Genomic DNA, 8,477 nt, shown 5'->3' on the forward strand with positions numbered 1-8,477 from the left:
GATCCAGCCATGTGCACCAACAACTACAGAATTTTGCTTGGCCGTATCTAGAACGATGAATGTCGAGTTGAATAGATGTATGTTGCGAACGTCCACAGCCAGATACGACATATCAAGGTACTGGACCACAAGCCGCAATGACTTCATGCTTGTAGCTGATTCATAAAGATCCCGAATTGAGCCAAACGATATTCTTCCAGAAGAGTTGTAGGCCAAGATTTTGGTCCATGGTCGACTCTCCACATACCAGATAACATATGTGTGGCCAGACCAACTATCTAACTCCAGGTCGGATTCCTGTAAAAATGTGCATGTGTTGATTTCACCTGAAGTAGAAACTTCAGACCGGAGTATCTGAGCTTTGTTTATAGCCAGTTTCGTGCTATTATGCACATCAGTGACAATACCCACTACCTCTCCATTTCGAAAACCAACATTAGAAACAACGCAGATAATATTACTGGTTTTAATTTGAATAGGGTGTCCGTTAAGTACTGCGGCTTTTAGATAAGCACGGGACCCAGCAAGTACAGCTCCAGATGAATCATGCGAGTATGCCATAAACCACCCATAGTCCGCGTACCACCGACTTTCAGGGTCCTGTGTTGATTTCGGGTAAAATGAGTGATGTACTCTTCTCCAACGGAAAACAGATATTTTACCGGTCGTCGATATTAATGGGATGTACCAGTATGACGGGATGGCAAACGAACTGGCGACATGTTCCCCTAAAGTCCAGACTAAATGTACATTTAAGTCGAATTCATCAACTACGATTGCTCTAGTGTTCATAGCGTAGTAAGCATAGAGCACGACATGAATAAATGCCCCTTTTTCTAAGACAGTACGACATGATTTCGCCGATCCACCAGTTACGGTTTCATCGCTGTCAATCGATAACACACTTACGTTGCTTCTAGATAATGAGGCGTGTAGTTCTATGTATCTTTTGTAAAATAGTTTCTGTTCCTGGTTGGAATTTAATTCTATATTTATAGTCGAAACAAATTGATTCGTGAATGACTTTACGATTCGAATATATGTTTTGTTTTCCCTATTTAACAAATCAAGTGCGATGTATTCAGGGGTCTGACCCTTAAGAGACCGTTGATAGCGATCATATCCAACATAATGTAGATAGAATATACTTTCAATATTTCCATCTAGCTCTCGCCCCTTGAATGTATCATATCTTTGTAGAGATGGCATCATTTCACCGTCATCAATTCTTATATTTTCTCCAGTTATTCCTGACAATAATTCGCTCCTTGACACTGTCCGACAACAGCCTGGAAAACAAGATGTGTAAAATGAAAACATTTAGATGCATGCGTACGATCCATAAGCAAGGGGAATAGGGCAGCAAGTGAGTCCAATGGTCAAAGGAATATGCTTTATATCATACGTTATGTCACTTGGCATGTTTGGCCATTTTACTATTTATAGTCACGCTTTTACACCAGCGGTGACATCTTTTACAGCTACACACCTGCTAATTAATGATAACTTTATAATTTCTAACCACTTTCTATACACACTAAACATTAGTTTATAATAAAAAATTGTCATTACTAAAAGGTCCAGGTTACCAGTGTTGCTTAGTCAACAATTTCAACTTTACATTGTAAAGGAAACGCTTCATGTATGTTTGTAAATAAAGCTCATTGTTTATTCGAAGACACGTTTTTGTAATATATGTCTCTTTCGATGTGTTAGATACGAACTATAGCTTTTTTAAAGGGCGTGTAGCTCTATTCTTTGGAACTTTAAAATAGACGAAATGGTTTGAAAAGCACAGTTGCGCAATATGAGTTTATATGAAGTAATTTTAATAATTGTTTTCTAATTTCGTGTCAATTGTGTTTGAAATATGCAAACAGTCTACATTGAACGCCAGTGGCTATTTGACTTTAGGCATTATTATGTCGATAGAGTACTGATTTAAAATGTTCATTTCATTGTCTTAAATATTGGATATAAGGATCTATCTTTTCACTGTGAGATAACATCAATGTTGCTTGAAATGGACCAATATTGGATTATAATTCCTGTTTTTAATTTTCGAATAATATAGCCCCCTTTAACTTACTTGGAACAGTCGAGTTACAGTTAGGCCCAGTAAATCCACTAACACAATGACAAATTCCATCGTAAAACAAACCACCGTTGAGACAAGTTTCCTTAAATGATATAATGTTATCTATTAAATGATATTAGGATTTTTATTAAATGTATATGGTTTAAAATTATAATTATAGGCTCGATGCCTACGATTGATGCTTTAAGATTTAATTAAGAAATCACAATCAAAATGTCGCCGCTAAAAAATCTCCCGGCTTGGATTCAATCTGATTTAAAATACATCCACCAGGTCCGCGTTTAATAAAAGATGTCAGTGTCTTGTTACGCTCAAGCAGCATAGATCTATGAAATTTCAACGAATCATAACTTTGTAAATACTGAACGGAACTTAACCCTTTTTGGACTGCTGTTCCTATAACAGATTCAACTTTTTCAACATGCTAGTTTAGAAAGGAAGGGATTCATATAACGTTAAATGACACATCGGGGCTTTAAGCGTAACATGGATCGTTAGTGTGATGTTAGCACTGACCGTTGTCATCTATAAATCTAGATTTTGCTTTTACGCCCCGCTGTAACACTATTTTAGTAGTGCTAACAGAGATCAGTTTCGTACATATAGGATTTACACCGAGAACGAACGGAATATGAAACAGCTGCATAAATTAAACGGAAACTACAAAAACATCAAGAATATAAACAATAACATTAACATAGTATATGACTATATTAAAACCATTCCGCCCTTCTGCCACGATAGTCCATACATCGGTCTCCGCTCCTCTTCATCTGCCCCTTGACTCAGGGTCTTTATATACCTTCGTATTGCATTCTATTAAAGAGGCATCATGGGAGATTAGATAAAGAGCTGGCAGTTCTCACTATGATAGTATTCAAAACTAGAACATGTAAAGTGAATATGAGCTAAAAATTTCAGTCAAATTGCTCCACTCTGAACTCAGAGATAAGCCATTAAATTTTAGGCCTAGCCTCGATCACCATTACTAAATTCGTTACAATAAAACATAGTCTCGATTATCCATTCGTTAGGAGCTTTCTCAACTCTTTATATTAAAGGGTCAATCCCGATAATATTTTTGAGAATAAAACTTCTTTATTTTGTGTTAAAATCCCTTAAAATCCTCTATCTCTGGGCCGAGCAATTAACTTAAAATATACCATACGTTTTCAAACAACTTAAACCCGTCAGTCTTCATCTGGAAATGGAGACCGGTGTTTTAAGCTATATTATTCGGAGTTTGGATAAAACGAGCCTTTATTTTATAATCAGGGGCATACGCTACCAGAAAGCAGGAAGCGAATCCCCGCCCCTAATAGCCATGTCGAATTATCTACAAGTGATTAAACGACATATTTATTCTGTCAAAATAGATGTACAAGCTATATGGGATTTCTCGCCGATAACTTTTATTTACATTCAAATCAATGCTATCCCATACTTATTATTATTTAAGCTTACAGTTATTCGACCAAAACTAGATTTAAAGATAATTTAAACTCTGGGGGGTTTCTCCGAAATTAAACATGTGCAGATTTGTCTGAATTGTACGCTGAGGAAATCATAAGTAAAGAATAACAACACATTTCTGGCAATGCATTATTTCTGTTGTTAGGGTTCAGTTTACTCAAAGGAAAAATAACGGAATGACTTTTCTAGTGTAGGACCATCCAGCCTCTCGAGTGCTTGATCCGATATCAGATATCGCAGCAATTATATTTCTACTCTAGCTAGATGAAACCTACACTGTGATTTTTATCGAGGTTCAACCTTCTTAATTCATTTGTCTGGAGTAGTTTTCAGCTATTTAATCAATCTCAAGTATGATAGTCCGACTTCGGTATGAAACATTATTAGGTAATATTGTCTACACCAATAGATTACAAGAGTGCTTTCAATGATATTGGATCCAGTTATATGTTGTATTATTTAGGTAAAGTGTTTATGTACATTTATTATTTATAACCCATTCCAGGACTTTCAAAGATAACAAATAACTGACTAAATCTAATGCTGAAACAAGGGTGTTGCAGGCTCGACAATTTCCCAGGCATTGCCGGCGTATTGGCTCTCATGTCAAGACTCTAGGACTGAGGGTTTGTCAAAGAAAATCCTTCTATTTGATTGCACGACATAACAATCGGTACCCGTCTACACACGAGTATGCATATAAACCTATTCGAGATTATGAGGGTTGGTATGACGAATAAACCCGTTGTATTTCACGATTTAGCGTATTAATCGCCACTGTAATTTAAACCAATTTAGATCACATGAAATTTATATCTGATCAATCAGTAATTTAGGTTTCAGATTTAATAAAGAAGAATGATTAAAGCCATATTCTCAGAACACGTTTCTTATTTTCCATGTATGTTTTAAATTTTATATCTTTCGTTCTAAACACAAACGGCTGTTGTAGAGACAGATGGCTCAGACGCCCTATTATTGTTGGAATTGCCGATAGATGAATTTTCTGTATGCTGGAGTGGACTGGGTAGCTCTGGACCAACTTTTTCCTTGAGGCTTCATCGCTGTGAAGATTACGTCACAGATCAGTAACAGCCATTTGCGATAATTACCTGACTATCTACTATTAACTAACTACCACAACATAATATCCTGTATATGGACGATTGTCACAGCCTTCAGTAGATGTAGGAGGCTGTGACGATCAACAATCAGTCAGCAGGGACGAGGTGCCCCAGTACGAGGCCTCGTATAGCGCCGCCGATCCGTATTTGTTTTCAATTATACTCGACCATAAAATTAGTCATGGTTATACTTGGTGGTATTAGCGCCGGTCTGTGGTCGAGCAACGCTGGTCTGTCTAATGGTGGTGATCTTGGGTCTATAATCACCAATGTGAGACAGTTATTGACAGAAGCTGATCTAGAAGCTTTGAATAGGCGGGGTAGGGGAGATTCCAAATCTCGGCTTTATATCTGAGGTCATTTGACGTCATTGCTGGAAGCAGATTCTTCTGAACGAGAGAATCAGAAATGGGACAAAATCAAGAGATCTGCCTATCAGTTTTGTGGGAGCGACCAAGGCCGAGGATCCTATAGAGGCCACAATTTTTCTTAAAAGGCATGTAATACCAGGGTTGTCAAAAGTTCTTTGACGAGTTCGATTTTGGTACGCATCACAACTTCCATTCGTATAGTCCCTGCTATTGACTCAAAATATGAAAATAGTATGAAGTTTGTTGACCCCCCATGGGCTACAATTTCCTACACTTACAAATTTGTAAGTCTGCACTACTTCATCACATACTCGCATTTTTGTATATGTACGTTTTTGGGGGATACCCTTGCTGTCGTGAAGGATGAGTGAAGCAAGACAAGCAAATGGACGCACGATAATTGTCTCGACGTAGAACGAAGCGTGCTGTAATCTATGAAATTTATAGAACGATGTATATGCTAGCAAACTAAGATTGACGCTTGTTTAGGAAAGGTTGATCAGTTAATGAAGAACAAATCCATGTGTTTTAGAAATTATAGATGACATCACGCTACATTCTATGTAGAGACAATTGAAAAATGTTTAATGTATCTTCTGTTCAGTCGGCTAGCCTCTTTTGTTATTGTTCGTATTCATACATATATTTTCCCTCCGATTTACACTGATTAGGATTGTATTTTACATCAGGTTAAAACGTATACTTACCCGTGGTTTAGCATAGCAACCTGTTAAACTATTACTTGTACAAACATTACGGAAGACATTTCCCTTAATATGAAAACACTCAGTGAGTGGACTACACGAGAAACTACACACAACCGTAGCGTCACATTCTGGATTGTCCATACATTTTGAGATACAAGATTCCGGTTCCTTTGTCGTCATTGATGACAGAATCTGATAAAATATGGAATTGGTACTAAATGTTTCTATTCTGACCGTCCCTCCTGTATCCGGATCATCCGAATATTTTCGCGAAGCCGTAACCTGACAACCTAAAGCAGCGCAAACACTAATCAAATTTAACACAAGCATCGTTATGAAATCAGTGAATAAACAAAACTCTCAAATCAAACGATTGCCTAAACCAGTCCAGTAAATATATACCTAAACTTTTCAGCTTAGGCCAAGCCAATGTAAGGGTTAGTTCTTCGAACATCTGGTACAAGAACCATACATGTTTTTCCGTTGTTGATTTTATACACCCACATTTCAGTGTGGGCGTATTATGTCGTCACCCTGTTCGTCAACAATTGGCTAGTGTTGTCTAAAGACTCTGTCGTGTAATTTTACTCATAGTTGAATAGTAATGAAGCTTTAATTGTCCCCCTTTTGCTTCAAAAGTTAGAAAAGGTGACATTAAATGGGTTTGACGTCCTTCTGTTCTGCTCCGACCGGACTAAAAATAAAAGCCCGCCTACTCTTATATCGAATTCCAAATACCAAGGGTTCTTTTACATGCGCACCAATGTGTACACTGGACATGGGTGCGACCTCCGAATCCGTGTGATTAACCTTTGCTCACTTCAGAAAATCTCCTCTATGATGCAATCAGACATACAAGCGTGTCAGTTTTCATAAGGACACATATTTGAGGCTCTGAACCACTCTAGCAAAGGTTGAAACTTTAATGGAACCAAGATACATAACTCGTTCGGTCATATATCACCAATGATTTCCCAATTGACTTTAACGTTAATTGTCATCTGTTAGAACGGCTCTTAACCTTTTCCCAAAGGGTTTGAAAATACATTTCCGGCCAGGATGAATATTTATAATTTTGAGGCGGAAGGATGCGCGAGTTGAGATGTGGGGCGGAAAATTGCATTGGCTCGTCTTTACTTCCAGTTTGTGTATCTCAAGTTTTTCATGATGAACCTCATTTGTGCTTTGCAGCAAGAGGTTGCCACATGCTGTTCCATCTGTGGTAGAGAGCGTTCTACCCAAAGAAGCCGGTCTAAGAGGCGAGCATTATCATTAAAGTCAACGAGGAAATCATTAGTGATCTGTGGCCAAATCACTTCATAATGGGAGTCGATCATATTTTCAGCAATATAAAAACATGTGTAAAGAGAGACAAATGATACAACGTTCATGTTATTTTTATACAATAGTAGTACATTCTGTGAACAGAAACTGACAATTCTCATATTTTATAATTTTACCACTGGTACAAGGGGATTACAGAATAATTATTTAAGGCTCATACTAATGGCTTCTCACAAAGGAAATAACGTTCGTTTTCACATTCATTATCGTTCAACTCCAGATCTTTGAATTGTAAGCAATCTTCTTTACCATCGTAATTATCGGGTTGGCCATTTCCCCATCTCTGTGTTATTACACCTGATCCATCTATCCATGTAAACTCGCCTTCTGTAGTCAGATCATTGCCTCCAATCCAATATTCGCTTTCTATAGTAGGATCATTGCCTAAAACTATATAAGCACAAAATCTACTGGATACATTTGTCATAACCGAGCAATAAATATGGCACCTTTCCTGTACTCGATAGTATTACAATACATTAGATAATAAGTAGTGCAGGAGGATAGAACTACACCCAAATAGAATAAAAAAAAAAACCAATACATTGCCAAATTAATATCAATCAATAAGTCAATATAGTCCGGCAGCAGGTCGACAAGCCTGGAAATATAGTCCACGTAATGTTTTTTGATGGATTATATATCTTCAGTTTGTGTAGATTCAGAATTCGGATGATGCCACCCTGGCACGCTTGGGGAAATTTAAATATTCAAGATGGCCGCCATGAGGCATTTTCTGGTTATTTAGTAGGGTAAAATATGTGACATATTCTCTCGGACATCGGTTTGAAGATGGTGTCTATAAGAATTCGACCAATTGAATCCAATGAGCTTGGGTATTTCTCCTAAAAGTGACGGCTAATTCCGCTAGGGGACCAAATTCAAAATAGTGGCTTATTTTGGCAGGAACCTTAGAAAGTTTCATAAAAACGTGTATAATATATTGAAATATAGGTTTTCGGTGAATTATATATCTTCAATATGTGTAGTTTCAGAATCCGGATGATGCCACCTTGGCATCCTTGGGGAGATTAAAATATTCAAGATGGCCGTCATGAGGCATTTTCTGGTTATTAATTTAATTAAATTACTTTAATTTAAAGGGGTACAATTTGGAACAAATTCTCTCGGACTTTAGTGTAAATGTTTCTATAAACTTGCTAGTGGAATTAGCCAGCTTTTTTAGGAGGAATGACCAAGTTCGTTGGATTTAGCAGGTCAAATTCTGATAGAAATCACCTTTATACCGAGGTCCGAGAGAATTTGTCCCGAATTTTGCCCAACTAAATTAAAGTAACTAACCAGAAAATGTCTGACGGCCATCTTGAATGTTTTAATTTCCTCAAGGATGCCAGGGTGG

Source organism: Patella vulgata, chromosome 7 (assembly GCF_932274485.2).
Source record: "Patella vulgata chromosome 7, xgPatVulg1.2, whole genome shotgun sequence".
In the NCBI taxonomy this organism is placed as follows: Eukaryota; Metazoa; Mollusca; class Gastropoda; family Patellidae; genus Patella; species Patella vulgata.